This window comes from Physcomitrium patens, chromosome 15 (assembly GCF_059467195.1).
Source record: "Physcomitrium patens ecotype Gransden chromosome 15, ASM5946719v1, whole genome shotgun sequence".
Lineage (NCBI taxonomy): Eukaryota > Viridiplantae > Streptophyta > Bryopsida > Funariales > Funariaceae > Physcomitrium > Physcomitrium patens.
Window position 1 is genome coordinate 14,733,596 of NC_143424.1, and position 21,707 is coordinate 14,755,302.

The following is a 21,707-nucleotide window of genomic DNA, read 5'->3' on the forward strand; positions in this document are numbered from 1 at the left end:
GGCACGAACCAGATGAGGGCGGGCTATCGAAGCTGAAGGGAAGCACCTAGCTAACGCCGCGATTCGATGGGGACGATGACGACGAAGTGGACGAGGACGAGGACGAGGCGGCTGTGATGAGGATGAGCGCAAGCAGCAGCCAGCATCATCATCGTGGTGATGAGGATGAGTCGGAGTGAAATCATGAGCTCACCCCCCCTCCTTCCTCGCTGCACATGAATCCCACTTCTTTACCGCACCCCCATTGGTTGCGTAACTTCGCCACCTCTCCGACATGGCTCTCGACATGACAGACTCAAGGACTCCTCCTGCTGCCGTTTCCACACCCCATTCGCACACCGTGGCGCCTCCCCGCGCTCGCTCTCTGGCTGTGTGAGTGAGCTCCCCGTCCCACTCACAACCGCCGCCGACGGTACTCGGCGTCCGTAGGCGGCGCGGCGCGGTACTTCATCGCGATGACCGAATGGCTTCATCCACGTTTCTATCCATCCATCCAGATTATAAGACATTTCCCCTTGGTTGCTTTCCATTGTCATCACTTCAACTCATTTTCTTGTTCAACTTTGGCAACTTTGGTGAGTTAAAAGTGTGTATTTTTTATTTCTTGTGAAATTTCTAGATAACGTCCATTGTTGTAATTGTACTTAAAGGATGATGAGTTTAGTTTGAATTATAAACTATCACTTTAATTTTCTTTTGTTTTTCATCTGATTTTTTTTTTTCTTTTTTTTACAAAGCAATACTAAGAATCATACACTAATATTTGTTGACGTTTCAAATTTTATGTTTGGTTTCAGATACAGTATTATGATATAATATCGTTGTATGATTACATAGAGCTTTAAAATATTTACTGACTTCATCCTTACATAAATATAGTGCTTAAAAGTGTGTGTTTTTCTAATAAGCCTTATTGGTGTTATCCTTATCTTACAAGCACGTTATCCTTTCAATGCTTTTATTCCTCCATCATCTAATGTATTTAACATAATCCTATTGTCATTGACTCAATTCCTAGAATGCATTCTCATGGAAAAATACACTAATAAACCAGAATTGCATTGGTTTGATTGCATGACCAACCCCAGCACCTCACCACTACAGAAGAATTCTCACAGCAAAGATTGTCAACACTCTTCATGTCATTGCAAAGGTATTCAAAGTGATATGTTTATTGATTGATTTCATGATAATATTAACAAGTATAATTATTTTTGTGTTGTACAAAGTCTCATAGTATTTCTCCTTTCTTTTGTTATTAAAAATAAATAGATGAATGTAAATAATTTATAATAGTGGATTGTCTTAGGTTTTTAATGTTCTGTTGAATTCTTCAAGAACATTACATTTTAACGGTTATGATATTTCTTCAAGATCATGTACTTATCTTGAAATAAAAATACAAAACAAATATGTTGAGGTTTCCTTTATTACATTCATTATTAGAATTAGATGAATTCCATTGCATGGGGGTTCTGTGACACCTTAAATGCCACTTAAAAGTTTCATTTCTTTGTTTGATATCGTAGTACTTTGTAAACGTGTGGAACAATTAATTATAATTATTTGGATTGACTTATTAAGTTTTCCTAGGTTAAGTGCACTTATCAAGTAGTTACATTTTTATTAAACTTCGTTGCACATCTATCATCATCATAATTTATTTATTTTTGTTTTATTACACCAATAAATCATTTGGTTACAAAATTATATTTGTTCTTGCTACCATTTGTTCATCAATTTGCCTCCATAAAAACACTGTTGCCATGTTCATCTGTCAAGCATTCACCAGCATACGATTTTTTCACATATGTTGTTTACATTCTATGCACATGTTTTCTTTCACTTTAGTGTACTCATCAACAACGTGGGAAATCATTGAACTCCATTGCAAGTTTCAGTCATCTAAAAAATGCAGAAAAAACTTTTGAAGTGAATAGCTGTGTCCATCAAATATGATATAGTAATTATCCTCGTATACTTTCAGAAACGTAAAAAAAAAGAAAAACGGTTAATAGTGTCCAACAAACACCTTTTACATTGGAAACAGTATTTCAATATTTTTTTAATTGTGTGTGTAAAGATTCTCATGGTTTCATTACAGGGACCCAATGTGGGTTACGGGGTTTGCAGATATTTATGAAGAAAAAAATGTTCCTGTCTGGGCACGAGGATGAAGCATATGCGAAAGATGGCATCTTTTAGGGATTTAGGGTGAATTAGGTCGAAATTCACAAAGTAAAAAAGCTGAAACTAGATACTGTACACAGTATCCCCCACTTGAATAACAGTATTTTGTCCAATACTTTTCTAAAATCAGTAGTATGGATTGCGTGACCATTTGAATCAATCAATCTATTTATGCAGCTCAATACAAACCTTTGCCTCTGCTTTCTCTTGAGCTTGAAAATATTTGCATGGATAAGAACAAAGAACTGAAAGGTTACTTACTGTCAAGCTTACGAAACTGTAGTTCCTGTTACCATGCCTTAAATGCACAATGTGTCTGTACATGAAAATGATAATAAGAGAATTAAATAATAGAAAAAAGTGAAGTCCTTCAGAAGTCTCACTTGAAGTTGTGGGTAGCAGGCACTCTTGGTTCTGAGCCCAAAACTTTGACTCACGTTCACAAATTGGGTGCAAAAGTCTGCACATGAGAAGGCGTGGAACTCCCCACCAGTTCAAAGAGCGTTGGATACCCTAAAGCCAAGCATCCAGAAGGCTCCGAGGATGGATGAATCCATGACTCATTCACCCTTTCGCGCTCATTCATCCTTCGGTGAGTCACGAGGCTTGAAACGCGGAGGTGTGCGTGTGTTGAATCCTCCGCCGTGCATTCGATAGGTTATTTTGCGCTTGCCGCAAACTTGCTCCTATGAAACAATTGCTCTGCACAGTTGGGTGTCGGCTTGTCATATGGGTGGCGTCAGATTAGAGATAAAAGATGGGAGGAAAACAAATTTTAAAAAAATAAGGTATGCGTGGCCCACACGTAGATCGGGGGACCAAGGGGGAAAGTCGAGGTTGAGGGTTGAGTCGCGCACTTCGGCGACTGCGGCAGCCTGCGTTCGGGAGGTGAATCTGGAGAGAGGGGAGCTGTCGTGTATTCTGATATTTTCTACCATGCTTGATTGAGTTGCTGCGACGGAGATTGTTTTGACGATCGTGCTCGGTCTGGATTCGTGTGCGGTTTGGAATGCGGGGGAAGCCTTGCTGGTCTGAACAAACCGACTCCGTGTATCACAGCTGTTATGGATGTGTATTTCTGGACGCAGCATTGTAGTGCAGGGTCAAAACTTGCGCACATCCACTGTTGTCGTGGGCGGAATGTGCAATTATCTGCATTTCAATGCGGATAATTTGTTCTTTAGACTTTTGCACTTTAGGTGCGAGATAATGGCAGGTTGGAAATGGATATTCGCAACCATCTAGCATGTGTTCTAGTATTTGTGCTCCCCTGTGCCGCAGAGGAGAAGTAGGTTTGCATACAACTGGCGTTGCCGAATAGCTATACTCTAAGCTGCGTGCATTCTGCACATGCGTGGCAAATGCGTATGTAACTCTTGATGTAATATAAATTTGACTTAAAGGTTCCTGGAATGAGTTTCCCATTCTTTACACGTCGCGTCCGCAATGACTTTTGCGTTGAAATTGTGTTCTATTGTTTTTCATCTCCCTTTCGTAACTTCACGTAACTTTGTGCGTAGGTAAGAGCGGTTTCGTGCACATCCACATCTGAGCGAACTGGATTTACTGCCCGCATTCCGTCATGGGAGTGTTACAGTGATCAATTTTGATTATCATTCCAGAACTGGTCGTAGTCGACTGCAGGACGTCTGCAACTCCTGACAACCAATTTGTAATGAAGAAAAAAATCATGGGTATAATGTATCAGCACGCAATCGACTTGTAGATCTGTCGATTCTGCTCCCTCAATTGCGTAATTCACTGCAGACCGCTGGGTACCGAGCTCTTCGGTCACTTAACATCTCCTACTCCAGTTAGTAAATCAACCTTTCAGAGATTTGCGAAATTAGCAAATTTGAAAAAGCGTCCTACACAACAAAAAGGAAAAGCAGAAAGTGATTAGGTCAGATAGCTCCTCCACACATGCTCGTCAAAGCAACGGGTGTGCTGGCAAGAACAGCAGGAAGAACCTCGGTGGAAAGCGAGCCGAATTCGCCATGTCCACTTCAGAAAATTAGGTCTGAAGCTATCGACAGGAGAAGAAAAAGCAGAAAAAGAGAAATAAACTCTTGTCGCCAAACGCAGTAATAGAGACTTTTCTTCCTTTTCTAAAATCCGTTGATCTATATTAAGATTTTACACTTTTGCAGCATCAGACCGCGCACGAGATCAGTATATCCAAGAAGGAGGCTTCTCTTCTTTTTTAAGCATTCGACATATCCATTGGGATCCTTCCTGAGTAACCGACTTTCTAAACTCAACCACTAGGAAGGATTATTTATGTTGGAAATGTGTTATGTTCCAAGGTACATTGTGTCTTATTCCCTATTCTAATCAGAATCGTGGCCTTCGTGTTCTTTGATTCACCGCATTCTAATTTTTTATAATGTGGTAATTCGATCACCTTTGACATCACTGCATTTCCTTCAACATCCACAGGATTCAAGTGAGATATACGTTTGCAAGCATCTCCCACTGGAGCTGAGTTCCGCACCCCAAATTCAAGTCAGCATCCAAGTCTTCAAGCAATAGACATCGAAAAGAGACCTCATATTGAATTGGTCACATGGATCCCAACCTAGTTGGTGAGCAAACCTACCATGGGAGTTATTTAATGCCAACTTCAAATAGAACCAAACCGTATGTTTTTTTTTTTTTTAATTTATTATCAATTTAATAGCCATTTGAGTGCAGAGAAAGAAATGATCATTGGGGGCAGTGACGGCTACGGATAAGAACCCCACCCCCCATACAGTAACAACGAATAATATCAAGCTCTTTCTTAATGATGAGTTAAGTCAAACTAGTCCTGCAATACTAATGGCTCTTGTGCTCAGGCACAGCCTTTCGGACCAAGGCTTTCTAAGGGCCGAGTGATCACCCTGGATTCAATGACCCAGCCTGGCCCTAATCCACTTAACAACGCCGTCACGTGGGCCACAATACAACATTCGCTGGGAAATATCCACGTGGAAGCCAGCGTGGCGGAGCAGGAAAAGCATGAGGGGTGTAGCCAAAAAAGAGTGGATCATGGAGTAGATGGAAGGGATACTTCGTACAAATACACCAAGTGGATAAAGAGCCCTATCCAGCAACTACCTCTGCCACATAGGACGCGCCAGAAATATCCATTGGGAAACGCAATCCATGCTTCCAATGAGGATCCGGTGATGTGGCACGCTTGATCCAGGACCCATGCCAATCCTCCCACCGCCGCGAAAGCTAAAACCTGGACTTTCTTTGGCGGGAGAGTTCGGGTCCCCTCTTGGTCCAGCTGCGCCCTTTCCATGTCAGCACGTTCTGACTGCATGCAATGGTTGAGCTGGCATTCTGATCTGGCAGGTGCGTCTCACCCGGCCCTGAAGCTGTGCAGGTGCTGGTTGGAGACCACATCCACAACATTAGGAGGGGGGCTTCCTTTTTCTGTGATCATTGTGGGAAGAAAAAAGGCATTTGTTGAAGAAGCAATGTCTCCATGTTTTTTTGTACTGCTTGTTTTATTTCTCTTCATTGCGTCATTAGTTGGTCAGAGCTACACTCTGTTGGAGGCACCCTCATCATGGCTTCTTCTTGTAACTTATAAGAGGGAGATCAGATTTTTCTAATATAATTGAACCATGACAGCAAGAGCACTTGGTTGAGGAAGGCCCGGATCTGATTTCCCTTCAAGACTTATCGCACTACCATGTTTTTTCAATTAGCTGGACCTCACTTAAATTTTGAAGCTCTGAGCTTATGCTTTCATTCTCAATCCCATTCCCATTCCCATTCATTCATCCACCTGTCCTCCCCTTATCTTCACTGTCTCTTCCATCTTCCCAATGCAGGCACCTAGATATTTTTTGAGTTCTCTACGTGATTACGTCAACTCAAAACAAGCCTGATTCACTGGATCATAGTACCCTTTTTATTCATACCTTTGTTTTTTCTGCATGTCCATTGCTCGCCACAATCCCTAATTCCTCAACACATGCCATCCCCCCATCCTCCCTCTAAAAGCCGTGTCCCAATTGGTGTTCCCCAAGCGTGAAATTGTCTCTCCCTCCAACCACTTCCAAGGAATCCTTTGCCACACACTAGAAACATGATATGCACATATATATATATATATATATATATATATATTATACACACACTTGCACATACAAAACACATTATTGCTTCTTTCCCACAAGTTATCATTTGCAAAAAAAAGAATATTCATGTGTTCCAAAATACAAGTATTATTATTGTAACAAAGTGAGCGAAATGTTTTAGTGGGAGTTGGGAGGCGATGCCATGCTTTTGGCACATGGGATGTGGATTTTTGTCCACCTCTTTTGGCCAAACCCATCACCCCATTATATCCACACGCACAAACACCCAGACAGGGACTCCGCGTGGACTCGTTCCTTTCCGCCCAATTACCACCCATCCTCGTGGCACATCTCACGGTCGGACAAACAAACCCTCATAGGCCCCCCGACGTGCCCTTGTGGCACTCGCTTTGAAGGCGGAATCCGATTCCATCCCAGAAATTTCATCCATGACGAAGGAGCTCATGGATGAAAACCTAATTTTTATATCACTCCCAATCGATTTAACATATATTATTTTAGTACAAAACCCTATTCATGACTATCCACCAAACTACCCATGCCAGCCAAGTCAGATGCTCGTGTTATAATCAACGGTTGCGAAGGACTGGTTCATAAAAACCCACTACAATTCATTAATGAATTTAAAAATCTTCAGACAGTTTTCGATGGAAATGACTGAGGAAAACCCTAATTGAGATAGAAAAACCCTAATTTTTTTTTGCCGTAGTGGGGAGAGAGAGCCTGTGTGCACGCCACGAACTCTTCTTCCCATACGACCTGTGTTGGTTTCTCGCTGCCAAGGTTTACCCTAATTTGTCTGAGCTATCCCAGGCGGTGGACAAGATCGGGTCGGAGGAATGGATTTCATGGAAGTAGCAATCAGCGGAAGGCGAGATTGGCTTCGGTCGACGTAGCTGCTGCTGATGTGAGTGGCCACGCCGACCCGAGTTAACAACTAGGGTATCATCGCCCGATTATGCTTTCCTCCATCAGTGGACCACTTTTGTTATCCTCCACACCGGACAAATCCAGCAGATTTGGGGTGCAGATTTCGAACTGCAAAAATCAACCACCTCAGCGTGCTGCGAGGGTATGGGAAATCAGACATGAGTAAATGCTCTGACGTTTTCATTTATGGCAGGCGTGAAAATGGGGCCCGGTCGCGGGTTACACACGGCATGCACTGGGCCTAGGGCTGCTTCTTTTCTTCCTTATCCAGAATCCAGGATCCGTATGGGCCACAATGGAAGAAACGGGTGGGAGGTTGGGTTGACTACCTGAAATTAGTTTGTGTCACGAACCAATTAATTGTTAAGACCCATTCAATCCACCTGTCAGTTAAGGAGTCCTGGCTTCAATGCGAACTCATGCCGGTTGCCAGAACACGCAGTTTGTGTCGTTGGTAGATTCTTCCTGCTGGAGCTCCAGAAATTGATTTGAGACGTGGGTTCTAGGTACTTGCGGCGTTGAACGGTGTTGCGCTGGATTGCTGCGAAGAAAACGAGTTCATCGTTTGACATTGTTGTGACAATCCATTGACCCAAAAAGAACAACAGAAAATACAAAAGGTGGTTGAGGTCGCATGGAAATTAGTGTTTCCCTCATTCTGACTCGTTCTGAAAGTGTTGATCTTCGGACAAACAGATTTAGGGTTCAAAATTCAGTGAATGTGAAATACCAAGTCCAGGAGCAAAGGTTGTTTGTTTGTGTGTACTCATGTACGAAAATGAATGCTTTGTCGTAATTTTAATATTTACATTTTTCTTGCTAAAATCCAGGTAATTGTTGATGCTAGTTGTAAGACATGGTGTATAATTTATTGCATGGAATGAAATGGAAATTGATGTTTTTTTTTGCATTTGTAAATACTTTCACAATAGTTTTTTTGATACATATATATATATATATATATATATATATATATAACAATTTAATGATTTGATATAATATTAAAACTGGTGTATGCTCTATAAAGCTACCCCATCTTGACATCTTTAAAGTCACAGTGGTTTGATTCATTTCAGATGTATTTTTTTTATTTTTATTTTTTGAACAATTTATCATGTATAATGCAGCAGAAAGAGATATCATTACACAGAAAGTATGTATACATACATATGCATACACACACATGCTCCATGTATTCTATACTTCATTAAAATAAATTTTATTATTGTGTAATATATATATATATATATATATATACATACAATACCTACAAATAGTCTTTTCAAAAGAGTAATAATATCAAATTGCTATCAACATTTAACAAATATTAGTAAACTTTGTTGTAAGCACATAAAGTTAAACAGTATCTAAAAGAACTCCACTAAATTGTTGTAAAATATTACGCATATTTTTTATTTAGTAGATTTATGAAGACAATTGGTAGTTTTTCTTGTACACGGAACTTGACTTGAAGGGAAAAAAAATCATTCAACTAATATTGTTTCCAATTTAAAACAAAAATTATGCCATTATGAATAACATGTTTTGAAGATATTCATAATATCATTAACACTGCAAATAATCACCACAAATCAACATAAAAACCATAACATAATTATCTACATAATTTAAAACCTAAACCGCAAAACCTGGACCAACATGTATCGTTGCATTAGTAAAACCCTGTTCTTTGCTTCAATCCAATCACATGAAGTTCAAGTATCTTAAAAATTATATGCTTCATGTATCATTATAGGTTTTTCTTTTCTTTCGTTTACTTTAAAAAAGAAGAAGAAGAAGAGGAAGAAAAAAAACCTAAATTATACCTCTCCTTTGTCAAGGCATGAGAATCACAATATCAACCTTCCGAAGTGGAAAAATATTGATAACTTCTTCTTCTACTACTACGACAACAACTACTACTGCTGCAACTCCCACTGTACAAATTTCGCCTTCTGTTTGTTTGTTCAGATGGGTTCGCAGTCAAGTTGTGTGCACATTCACGCCATGTAGCCGCGCCTGGTCGGCGCTTTCTGTTGCACCGAGAGTCACTGCACACGGCAACCGGACCGGACTCTTGTCACCCCATGCGCCGTTGTCGGAGTGGACAGCACCGCGATCGACTTGCGCAAAAAACCATTGCGGGGAAGTGGGTTTCGTCGGACTGAGCAGCAAATCGAGGGGGCATGGGAGATGCTGTGGAAAAGGTGGTTGCGGCGAATCTGATCCCCGAATCCGGCCTCGCATCGCGGTTGACTTCGACACTAATCCATGCTGTCCTTCGACGCTTTCACTGCCCCTTGAATCTGTGTGTTCCAGTATCATCCCACTGCAGGATACCAGCTTCCATGCACAATGCCCTTGTACTAGAAAAGTTCCCCCTTTCGAGTCGGAGATCTTGGTCACAACATCGTGAAACTAGGGCTCTACTGCAGATGTTGCATGATGCGAATTTGGTGGTACGTACCAGCCACGTATACTTGTTGGATATTAGCACATACCATGGTGGCGGTGGCACTGTTGTGGAGAGGTTTCCGATTCTCGTCGCACGTAGACATGGTATATACGAAGTTGGAGATGCCGAGAATGCGGAGTTGGTGCTCTGATCTGGCTCCCTCGTCGCCGGATATTGTTCGGAGGCGTGGTGGTTTCTGGCATCTTCGGAGATTAGATCTCGCTCCTGCTTCAGTATGTCCCTGATGTCGAAACCAGGATCGAAATAACTTATATGTTTGTATAATAGTTGCTCATCTTCTTCAAAATCAACGATGACATCAGTTGCGCCATGGCAACAGTGGCTGGACCGTAACTCAACGAATGTGTACAAAGCCCACGGTACTGCTTTGATGTGTGCACGACATGCCCAGCTTCAGCTTCTTTCTACTTGTACAAGACGAGTACATGGCGTTTACTAAAGAGATTCATTTCAGTCTTCGAATCTAACTTTTCAAAATAAAGTTAGTGCCAGTAATCCATCAACACTTGCATTACAGCTGTATTATAATGTTTGTTAAGACATGAACATAGTAGAAGTCACTGTTTCAAGTGGTTCACTCAAATTTGGGCGAGGGATAGATGAAGTCAAGTTGTTGTGGTCATTGAAATGTTCACTGTGCAGTAGGGAATTCAGGAACAAAAAGGATATTGCTTTGAATCTTTCAAGAATTGCACATCAATCCGTGCGACTTTGGTTTTTTCATCTATGTAGGACTGTAAAAAAACAAAAAAAAAAAAAAAAAAAAAAAAAAAAATGACCTAATGCACAAGAACACCAAAAAAAACAATGAAAAATGAATAATGAAAAAAATCACGTTCATGCTGAGCATCTTGCAGGGTTGGATGTTTGCATTCACTTCTTAACAAACCTGCCAGCGTTCATTACTCATTGAGCTGAATACATCCAAAGATCAACAAATATATTTGAAATGTCGTTGCATTATCGTGGAAGTATGAAAAATGATTCATGTAATAGCTGACATTCTGAATCAAGTATAAGTGAGAATGAAATATGTGTGTGTATGTGTGTGTCAACATATCCTTTAGCCTGTGATTTTCAACCATTTATGAAAATCACTCTCTCAAGTCATTGAGTAATTGTACTTTTGATACTGAACCACTTCATCAAATACAATGCATTTTTCACTCTAATTTTGTATCTAACAAAGGAAACTAGATTATGAGATGTGTTTTTGTTTAAATGCTAAATGGATGTCAATGCTTCTCGATCCAATATAAATATGAATACATCAATATTACACAAACACAAATAAACCAATTATATAATCCTAAAATAAAAAAGTAATTTCTAATTACTTGTATTTTTTAAGTGAAACTACCTTATTCCAAAGAAAGTCAATGCTTTCTGTTCATGTCTAGTGGAGAAGTAAAGCAGCATGTAAATATTCCATTTTTTGACCATATTAGTTTAGTGATTTAAAAATATTAATTAAATGTAAATAAATTAAAGAAACAAGGGAACAAATATCTTTATTATTCTACATGTATATATATAATACTGTGCTTGTATCACAAATAATATTTTCAACATACTGAACAGCAAATAAGCAATGCCCGTCAACTTAAATAATATAATCTTAACAAGCTGTCTGAGGTTATTATTTCTCATTTCTCTAAACAAATAATACAAATGGTAACTTCTGTAAACAAACCAAAGTTGCTTTTGTCGATACGAACACAGAGACCTCAGAAACCAAACTATATTTCAATAGAAGAAACATTTAACTTTTAAATTAAGCAGTAGCTTCTATTATTTACTTAGTTCGTTAAGTGAAATGTTATCTGATTACACAAACGGATCTTCAATACCCACCATGCGTTCCTCTCCAAACCCTAATTTAGGTTCCCCAAACCCCAGTTACAAGCATGGGCGTTGATTGGTGGGAACACAGTTCGATTCGAGGCAGACAAGGAGTTCCCACGTTCCCACGTTCCCAACTTAGACAAGCTCCACGTCGGATCTCCAGAGGTTACACTCAGTCAACGCGAGAGCCTCCACCACAACATTTGGATGAATACAATATCCATATTTGTTTCATTTGTCGTTCTTAGATGGCCCCAGTATCCTGTGCCAGTCCCCTATATAAAGCCTCAAACGAGGGGGTGCGAGAAAATCTCGGGTCCGGCCACGTGAGCAGGCACGGGATATGGAGGTATATTCTCTTTATGCAAAATGGGAGACCCGTGATTCTAAAAATGGGCGGGACGATGTGGACACGCTAGGCGGAGAAGAAGTCCAACGGAATGGATGAATGATGCGGAAGGCCACGAACGCCACGTCGGCCAATGGCTCCACGATATGGTGCCTACGTGGATCCTTTGGGTGAGAATCGTCTCATGACGTGGACTGGAAAAGGATGCGAGCAGACAATATTTCCGCGAAGGCGGGGGGACAGGACCTGCACAGACTCCTCCCCAATCGTGGCCCGAATTATATACTAATACACAAATACTTTAGAACACGGCTTCTATAGAGGGGCACCCAATTTGGAACTGAATCCTTAGATCATATTTATGCCTCCCTATGAATAAATTAGGGGAATCCCCATTTCACTGATTTAGACAAGAACGAACACGAAAAAGAAGGTGATCTCTTATAGAAATTTTGGATATGCCGCAGAAGGGAAGGTCGTTGGATCCATGATTGTTCACCAATATTTTTTTGGGGGATAAGGGTTAGTCTTGGAATACTCGTTTCGCATATTCAAATTCACTTTTTTGATGTCGTCCTCCATTGGTCAATTGATGGTAAGAGTGTGCAGCTTTGGGGGTATGACGTGGAAAATGAGTACGAACTCCCACCCATATTAAAAAAACTCCAAGCTCAGTGAGGCGAGAAAGAGAAAGAGTTTCTCCATTCTAATTCTGAACCTTTGATAAACGTGTATTGTTTTGTCTGTATTATTGATTCATTTGTATATTACTCGCATTCTTTTGGATACCCTATTTGGACATGGTTGTGAACGTTAGAAGTGCTTGTCGACAGTTTTTGATTTTGAATTTTTTGACTTGAAGCTTCCTTGGACATTCATTCATTGGTTTTAATAGTAATAGCAATTGGACCAAATATTTTGGTGTTCGAGTTAATAGCACTCTGGTAATTTTGGAATTTAATATGAAATCTAAACTCCAGGCTTAGAATTTTAATGAACCGGATACCATTTTATTAGTTCACCACATAGATTCTAATTTCCATGTACAATTTCTGCTACAATAATCTAAAGACTTGTCGATATCACTATATTAAACTACTGTTTGGTCTGTCTTTTGTCACACACTTTTTTATTCCAAAAAAAGATAAAATATTGAAAAAAGAAAATTATTTAAATATCAATTTGAATGTCTCATATTTATAGCAAATTCTGGATTAATTTAATTTATTTTATTTTTTCTCTTTTCTTTTCAAATGTCTTTGTTTTTTAATGTAGAAATTTAAAACTATCAATTTTTCTTCAAAGAGAATCATCTCTCTCTCTCTCTCTCTCTCTCTCTCTCTCTATATATATATATATATACATACATGTATTTAACAATTTATCAATGTTTAATATAAGTTTTGATGACTTATGCTAGATTGATTGGTTTTGTAATTTATTATTTATTATTATTTTATTTTATTTTATTTTATTTTTTAGAAATACAATTTAAATGCACACTATCATTAATAAGTGTTGTTTATGAAGGCCACAATAATACATGCATATACATTTAATTAATTTTGTTTTCAAGTGTGTATTTATTTTATTCAAGTTAAAAGTATTTGTTTGTATAATTCTTTATCCATCCAAATATCAATTCATATTTTTATCTAGCTATTTATGCATTTGAAAGGTATTTGGATATATATATATATATATATATATATATATATATATTTCTAACAACTTAGATATAAGATAAAGATGCAAAGATATATTTTGATAGGTTGTTGAGAATAAAATTCTAAGAACTTGAAAAATGCTAAGTAGTTAAGAACCTTAATATTCCAAAGATAGAGTTGTTGAAATTGTAAGAAGTTGTTAGATGTTATATTTGATGTTGTATTGAATTATCCGTTCTAAGTTATGTTGAGCTTCTTAATATGTTGTGATATGTGTTGTGAATCGGAATCCATCACCATCTCCTTTTTGCAAGATCTAAAGCTATTGAAGGATGGTATTTAGTATTTGCAAGATTAAATTGGCCGTATAAGTTCTTTCTTATCTCTTCTTTGATATTGAAGGTGACTTTCTTATCTCAATACTCAATAGACTCATCATGACCTTCTTTTTTGTAAGATTGTAAGTATCAATTTAAGCTAAAATAAACTAATTCTTGATAATTAAGAGGTTTTTTTGAAGAGGTTGCTACACATGTTGTCTCCTATCAAAGTGAGAAAAAATTCTATTCAAAATAGATGCAAGAATGAATTGATGAATTGAATAAGATAAATATTGTTCTTAAGAGGTCATTACTAAGTTTTTTTTTGTATAAATGTTTTAATTCTTGAATATGGATGTCTTGGATGTTTAATTGAATTTAAGCCTCATAGAAAGTATAACTCTATAGGTTGTAACAAGGTTGCTACACTTATTGCTCCTACTAAGGTGGATACTTCTATTTGATATTTTTATTTTTTATTTATTTTTATATCCTTAAAAGAAGCTATATTATTCCAATACTTAATAGATTTATTGTAATACTTTTTTTTGCTAGATTGCAAGTAACAATGAACTAAAATAAATAAATTCTTAATAGGCTTTGATACTTGAACTTAAGCTTGATAGATTTTGCTAAGAAGGTTGCCTCACCTATTGCTTCTATTATTTATTTTTGGAATATATATATAATATAAAAGAATATTTGGTAGCTATAAAAGAATATAAAAGTATTACAAGAATATATAAAATATTCTTTTATAGCTACCAAATCATTCTAAGTTGAAAAGAATCCATTAAGTAATTGTACAGCTATGATCAATTCAATTTGGAACAATATTAAATTTTTTTTTTGAATGTGGTATCCAATTACATATTAATACTTTGTAGGACCTCATTTAGCCTTGATAATTGCTTCCAATCTCCTAAACATACCTTCTATTAATTTTTGATGTAAAATTGCTTCAATCTTATTCCATTTTCTAGCTATTTTTTTTCCATAATTTCCAAACTTTCTTTGGTTTTATCTTCCAAGTGTTGAGCTAGCGTTTAAGGTGCTCCTCAAGATGTTTAATGGGATTAAGATTAGAAGATTGAGTAGGTCAATCCATTACTTTAATTCTTTCATGATCAAACCACTTCTATGCTAGTTTTGGATTATGCTTGGGATTGTTATCTTGCTGAAAAATCACCTCCTTCTTAGAAATGCCAGATTCTTTAATGCTAGGGAGCATATTTTTTCAAGAATTTCTACAAATTGCTTCGCATCTATCCTCCCAATCCCATTTTGTTCCATACAACCCCATACTATTATATTTCCACTCCCATGTTTAACTATTTCTTGGATCTCATTATCAAGCGAGGAGCGATCATTTTATTTTTACACCCACTTTTTGCCATCTGATCCAAATCTGTTGATTTTTATCTCATTTGACCAAATAACCCTCTTCCAATTCTTCATAGTCCATTTCTTGTACTTTAGAACAAAATTCAAGTATTATTTTTGATAGCGAACAGATAATAGTGGTTTTTTTTTTTCTTCACCACAACTTTCATATTCCATTTCTTGAAAACATTTCAAATGATTTGGATTGACACAAGAATATTGATAATATTGTTAAAGTTTTTAGCAACCTCAACTATATTTTAAGTCTTTTTAGTGTTGATTTGGCAAATAATTATCCTTTCATTTACTATGGTGAGCTTCTTTGGTTTGCTTATTTTAAGCTTCTTCTTGTTGAAAGTAATCTTTTTTGCTAGCCTAGAGATAGAAGCTTTATTGCAACCAAGTTCAAAAATAATTTGGCGATAAGATTTTTGAGAATGAAGAAGAGAAGAAGTGATGTTGTCTTAGAGAAAGTGAGGAATAGATCTCAAAGTTCAAAGAATTATCAAGGATTCAAAAATCTAACAAAGAAATATATCAAGATTAAAGACAAAGAATGAGATTGATAATAAAAGTGATTCCAAAGACTTCTATTTATATTATAATGAAGGTTACAAAAATCTATGGTGCTTTCTATGGAATTTTTTTGAAGTCTAAAGAAGCTTCTAAAAGCCTATGGAACTTTCTAAAAGATTGTAGAAGATTTCATAAGTATCTAAAATATTCTAAAAATTTATAGAATATTCTTGAAGGTTTTAGAATGTGATAATTTGGAATATGTTTGTGTCGAAAATTGTGATAAAGAATGGTACTTTTATAGCTATGTCATTAGATTAGTAATAATATTACTACAATAAATTTAATGATGATAGAATGCTGTAATGTTGAGTAATGGATAAAATCCAAAAATTAGATACTATATACAAAAAATTATTTCAATACTATTCCAAATTAGATTGGTCATAGCTTTTTAATTACTTTGTAGATTTTTTTCAACCTAAGTTCATTTGGTAGTTATAAAGGAGTATTTTATTTGCTATGCAAACCACGTATCATTATTCACTACAATTCATGTGTAATACAACATTCTTTCTAAAACATATTAACATTGAAATAGTTTTTTAAGTCATTGTAAGTAAATAGCTTTGCAAGTTAAGACATGTATTTAGTAAAAACAATACATGTTGAAGGACCTATTGAAGATTTCCATGAAACTCTTAGTTAGAAAGTATATATAGAAGTAAGAATAAAGCATTTTTCATTCTTATCAACATATTTCTAGCCCTTAGTCTTATTTTAAGACTTTTTAGTTTTCTTATCTTTGATAATAGCTATTTTAGTTTAATACAATATTATCTTTGAGAGATTTTGTGAATAACACAAGAATGTATTGAAGGTTTCTTTCTTCAAGTTTCATGTCTTTGATAGTTTGATAAGAATTCTAACTTATTGTTCTTGTCTTGTTTTTGAAGTGAATGAATTTCTCCACTTTTATTATTGTGTTTTGAAGGTTTCAAAAAAATCTCTTTTAAATAAATAGTTTAATTTTTTAACATTGATTTTATTCTTTAAAAAAATGGATTAATCTTATTTTTCTAAATTTTCATTACATTCTAGAAGTTATCGATTATCTTCTTCTTATTTAATTTTTTGAATTTATTTGAATTATTTATGAAAGACAAAATTATAGATGCTAATCTTGGTAGAAGTGAGAATAGATTTGCAACTATTGCAGATCTTCACAAACTTGTCAACACTCTAAAAGTAGAAATTTTATGTATTTCTAATATGAATCATGGAGGTATTATTTCTATATATATGGAAGAAGTCTAGAGTCTATGCCAAGAAGTTGTACAATTGAAGGAAGTAAGTAGATTAGTCTCTCAACTAAATTCAAGAAGTCTCGCTTTTAGAAGCAAAAGAAAGGCAAGGATTAATATGCTTAAGAAGTTTGATGGAACATGACCAAAATTTTGAGGATTTTTACAATAAGTTAAGTTCTATTTAAGGTTGCATTCTTTTCAATACCCCGATGGATTTACTTAAGTTGGATTCATATGCATACTTCTTTTGAAAAATGTTCTTTCTTGATTTATACATTTGATGGAAAAAGATTCATAATTATTTTATGATTTGAATTTATTTTTGAAAGTATTTATGTCTATATTTGGAAAAAGTGATTGAAAAAAGATAGTAAAGACCAAGCTTGTATTCTTTTGACAAGAATCACGTTCAACCATTACATATCATATTGAATTCTAAAATCTTACTTACAATATGGATTGAAACAACAAAGTCTTTATCCATCAGTTTTGATATAGATTATAAAATAATATTAAAGATTTATAGTTAATAATACCAAGATTAGATTCATTGAAGCAATTTATTGCTTAAGCCATTGCATGTGACAATCAACTATTTAAAAGTTGTTAAGAATAAAGATTTGGTTAGAGAAGTATAAGTCAAGTCATAATAACACCTTTTGAGTTTTTAGAAGCTTATTTGTTTAGGCCAAAGTCTATACAAATTAATATGGTATAATTTGAATTTTTTACTAAACATAAAAAGATTCATTGTTGTTAAGAGGGTTTGTACCTATATTATGGAGAATCTAAGCACATTATTTAATATTATCCAAAAAAGCAACAGAGTCAAAAAATGAAGAGCATGGTTGTCAAAGAGAAATATTCATGAGCTACAATAAGAACCTTGCAATTAAAATCATGTGCAATACCTAATAAAGTCTTATTTTCTCCTCATATCCCTGACCTTGTTTTATAATAGAAGTTTATTTAGGACCAAAAAATCACAAAATCTTAGCCTTATTAGATTCAAGAGCCTTAGCATATTTTATAGATGAAGACTTTGTCAAAAAATAAGAAATATTATAAATCAAAAAAATTAAATTTGTATATGTAGAAGTCATAGATAGTCATTTGTTATCTGCTGAAGATATTATCTTTGAGATTATTACTTTATATATAGTAATTAAAGATTATAATAGGATAATAATATTTAATGTGACAAGATTTTTTTTTTATTTGATTATTTTAGGATTATGGTAGTTAAAAAAAATATAATCTTTAGATAGATTAGATTTTTTGTAATCTTAATTTTTCATATAGTTTGATCCAAAATTCTATTAATTTAGTAAAAATATGTAAGTCTAGTACATTGAAACCTTTACTAGTAGGTGGAAGAACTATCATGCATGCTGCTAAAGAAGGGTTTTTTTTGCTAAAAATGCCACACCTATTTTTTATGGTGAAAAAGTAATAAGTGATATTCCAAGTTAATATCAAGATTTTCAAGATATTTTTGAAAAAAAAATATAGTTATTCTTCTAAAGCATCAAACTTATGATTATTCAATAGATTTGCATGAAAGAGCTCAATCACCATTTGGACTAATCTATGGCTTATTGCAAAATGAATTGGCTATACTAAAGAAATATAATGATAAGAATTTAGCTTAGAAATTAATATGCCTTTGAAAATCTCCAACAACAGCTCCTATCTTATTTGTGAAGAAAAAAGATGGATCTTTGAAGTTGTACACAGACTATTGAGGACTTAACAAGATTACCATCAAGAATAAATATCTCCTATGTCTAATTTCAAGACTTTTTGATTAATTCAATGAAGCAAAGATCTATACAAAAGTAGATCTATAATGAACATATAATCTTATTTATATTAAAAAATGAATGAAAGACCACTTTTTAAACTATGTATAGATATTTTAAATATGATGTCATGCCTTTTGGACTTATAAAAGCACCAACTATTTTTCAACATCTCATAAATGATATTTTTTGTGAATTTCTTGAGGATTTTGTTTATTTTTCAAACGACATTCTAATCCACTCTAAGAACATAGAAAAACATAAATTATATATTTATTGCATATTACAAAAACTTAGAAATATAAGATTATATGCTAACATAAAAAAGAATGTATTCTATACTATTCGGATTGATTTCTAAGGATACACCATTTTTAATAAAGAAAAATAATGGGTCCAAAGAAGTTCCAAACTATTACAAATTAGCAGATTTCAAAAACAACTAGAAATGTGTAGTATTTTAAGAAACTTGGAAATTTTTACAAAATCTTTATTAAGAACTTTTTTCACATTTCAACTCTTCTTTTACGTTTGATATATAATGACAAACTTGAGTGAAGCAAAGAAGTTGGAGCATCTTTTGGAGTCTTGAAAATATCATTTATTTCTATGCCAATTTTGTATTGCATTAATTTTTTCAAGACATTTTTCATAGAAAAAAATTCATTAAACTTTGCTATATATGCCATTCTAACACAAATTGAAGCAAATAACAAATTCTACTTGATAGCTTTTTATTCTAGGATTTTTTAGTAGTCAAAACTAATTATGAGATCTATAACAAAGAATTTTTTATAATCTATGTTTTAAAAAAGGATGATTCTCTTGAAGCCAAAATATTTTCATCTTTGAGCAATAAAATCAAAATTGAATATTGATTCAAATTTTTTCAAGCAAATTTAATCAAGTATGTCTTTTGATCTTTTTGTTCATGATATCAGAAATAATTCTTCTAAGTCAAATGATATTTTTCAGTTCAAATTTAAAAATATTTTATTTTTTTAAAAAATAATTATATATTCTAAAAAATATATATAATTACGTGTTCTTCAAACTTTTTATGACTTTTTAGTACCAAAATATTTTAGATTTAATAAAAATTTAGAGTTAATATTGAGATATTTTTGATAGCTTTGTATGTGGAAGGCAATTAAAGACTTTATACAATTATGTGATATTTGTTCAAAATCAAAAATTCTTCTTCATTGACCTTAAAGACTTTTTTAGCCATTATCTATTCCAAAACAACTTTGGTATTCTATTTTTATGGATTTTCTCATGGATCTTTTAGTCTCAAGTTCATATGATTCTATATTTTTAATAATAAATCATTTTATAAAGATGACATATTTTATATCATGTAAAAAATCTATTACATGTAAAAAAATAACTAAATATTTTTCTAACAACATCTATCACTATCATGGATTGCCTAAAGATATTATATTGGGTAGGAAAACTCAATTTATATTAAGATTTTATAAAATATTTTTTAAGATTTTAAAATTAGATATAAAGCTCTCTTTGGCTTTTCATCTTTAAAGTGATGGACAAACAAATAGGTGAATCAAATTCTTGAGTAATATTTGAAGTGTACTATTAATTATCATCAAGTTAATTAAACAATTGTTTTTTCATTGGCAAAGTTTGTGTACAATAATTTGGTACATTCTTTTACTCAATTTTTTTTTTTTTTAATTATCGTTTTTACTTATAATTAGATACTTTTGACTTTTCAAAAATCAATAATCTTGTAGTAGAAGATTTGGCAAATTGTTTGTCAAAGCTATATGCAATAATGAAGGTATAATTAAAGGAAGTTCAAGAAGAACAAAAGATTATTGCAAATCCTATTGTAAGGAACAACCACAATTCATTGTAGGTGATAAGATATGGCTATTTCATTGTAATATCAAGCCTACTTATTCTTCTGACAAGTTGGACTATCATAGGCTTGTATGTTTTCTTATTTGTGAACAAATCAATCTTATTGCTTATCAATTATATCTATCAGAGTTTATGAAGATCCATTCTATATTCCATGTGTATTTCTTTGAGCCGTGTAAGATAGTGAATAACTCAAAAAGAAGACAAATGTCACCTCATCTTATAGAAGTGGATAATAATCAAGAATTTGAGATAGAAGAAGTTTTAGATTTAACGCAATACCAAAATATATTGAAATATCTTATTCTTTCGTACAGATATGATATTAGTAAATGCACATGGGAACCAACAAAGAATCTTGTAGATGCAATAAAGAAAGTTGAGGCTTTTCATTGATAACATCTATCAAAATCAAGATAAAGAATTATAAGATCTATAAAAGATGATAATCACTCTTTGTGGAACTCATGTCTAGAAGGAGAGATAATATCATGGATATGCATATTTATTCTAATAGTTACTTATATGATTAAATATAAGTAGATAAATATATAATAATTTCATAATATCTTTTAGAAAGGCTTTTTAAAAGCTTCATAGATACACTTTTGACTTTATACGTATTTATAGTTGATTGTTAATTTAGAAACTTAGTCAACAATTCAATCACATATTACATGTGTTGTTAGGTTGTGGAACAAGTTAATTATATAGCACACATATAGATAAGTTGTGTTGCAAGTTAAAACATATGTCTGGTAAAGTCAATACATGTTGGAGGTTATATAGATGATTGCTATTTAGCTTCTAGTTAGAAAGTATATATAGAAGTAAGAATGAAGCCTTTTTCATTCTTGTCATTACATTTTTAGTCCTTAATCTTGTTTCAAGAGTTTTTAGTTTTCTTGTCTTTGGAAATAGCCATTTTAGTTTAATAA

General features: G+C 34.2%; 3 long non-coding RNA genes across 3 annotated transcripts; 2 read left to right on the top strand and 1 right to left on the bottom strand.

Annotated features, from left to right (window-relative positions):
- Nucleotides 1-9: 9 nt before the first annotated feature.
- LOC149987767 (uncharacterized) lies at nucleotides 10-1,433 on the top strand. The gene is made up of 2 exons (XR_016506773.1): nucleotides 10-575; nucleotides 1,089-1,433. It is a non-coding gene; the product is annotated as an uncharacterized LOC149987767 (long non-coding RNA).
- Nucleotides 1,434-2,848: 1,415 nt separating this feature from the next.
- LOC149987768 (uncharacterized) lies at nucleotides 2,849-4,283 on the bottom strand. Its single transcript, XR_016506774.1, has 2 exons — nucleotides 4,161-4,283; nucleotides 2,849-4,058 (listed from the first exon to the last, which is right to left on the bottom strand). It is a non-coding gene; the product is annotated as an uncharacterized LOC149987768 (long non-coding RNA).
- Nucleotides 4,284-4,362: 79 nt separating this feature from the next.
- Nucleotides 4,363-5,923, top strand: LOC112292221 (uncharacterized). Its single transcript, XR_016506772.1, has 3 exons — nucleotides 4,363-4,496; nucleotides 4,630-4,775; nucleotides 5,028-5,923. It is a non-coding gene; the product is annotated as an uncharacterized LOC112292221 (long non-coding RNA).
- The last annotated feature ends 15,784 nt before the right edge of the window (nucleotides 5,924-21,707 follow it).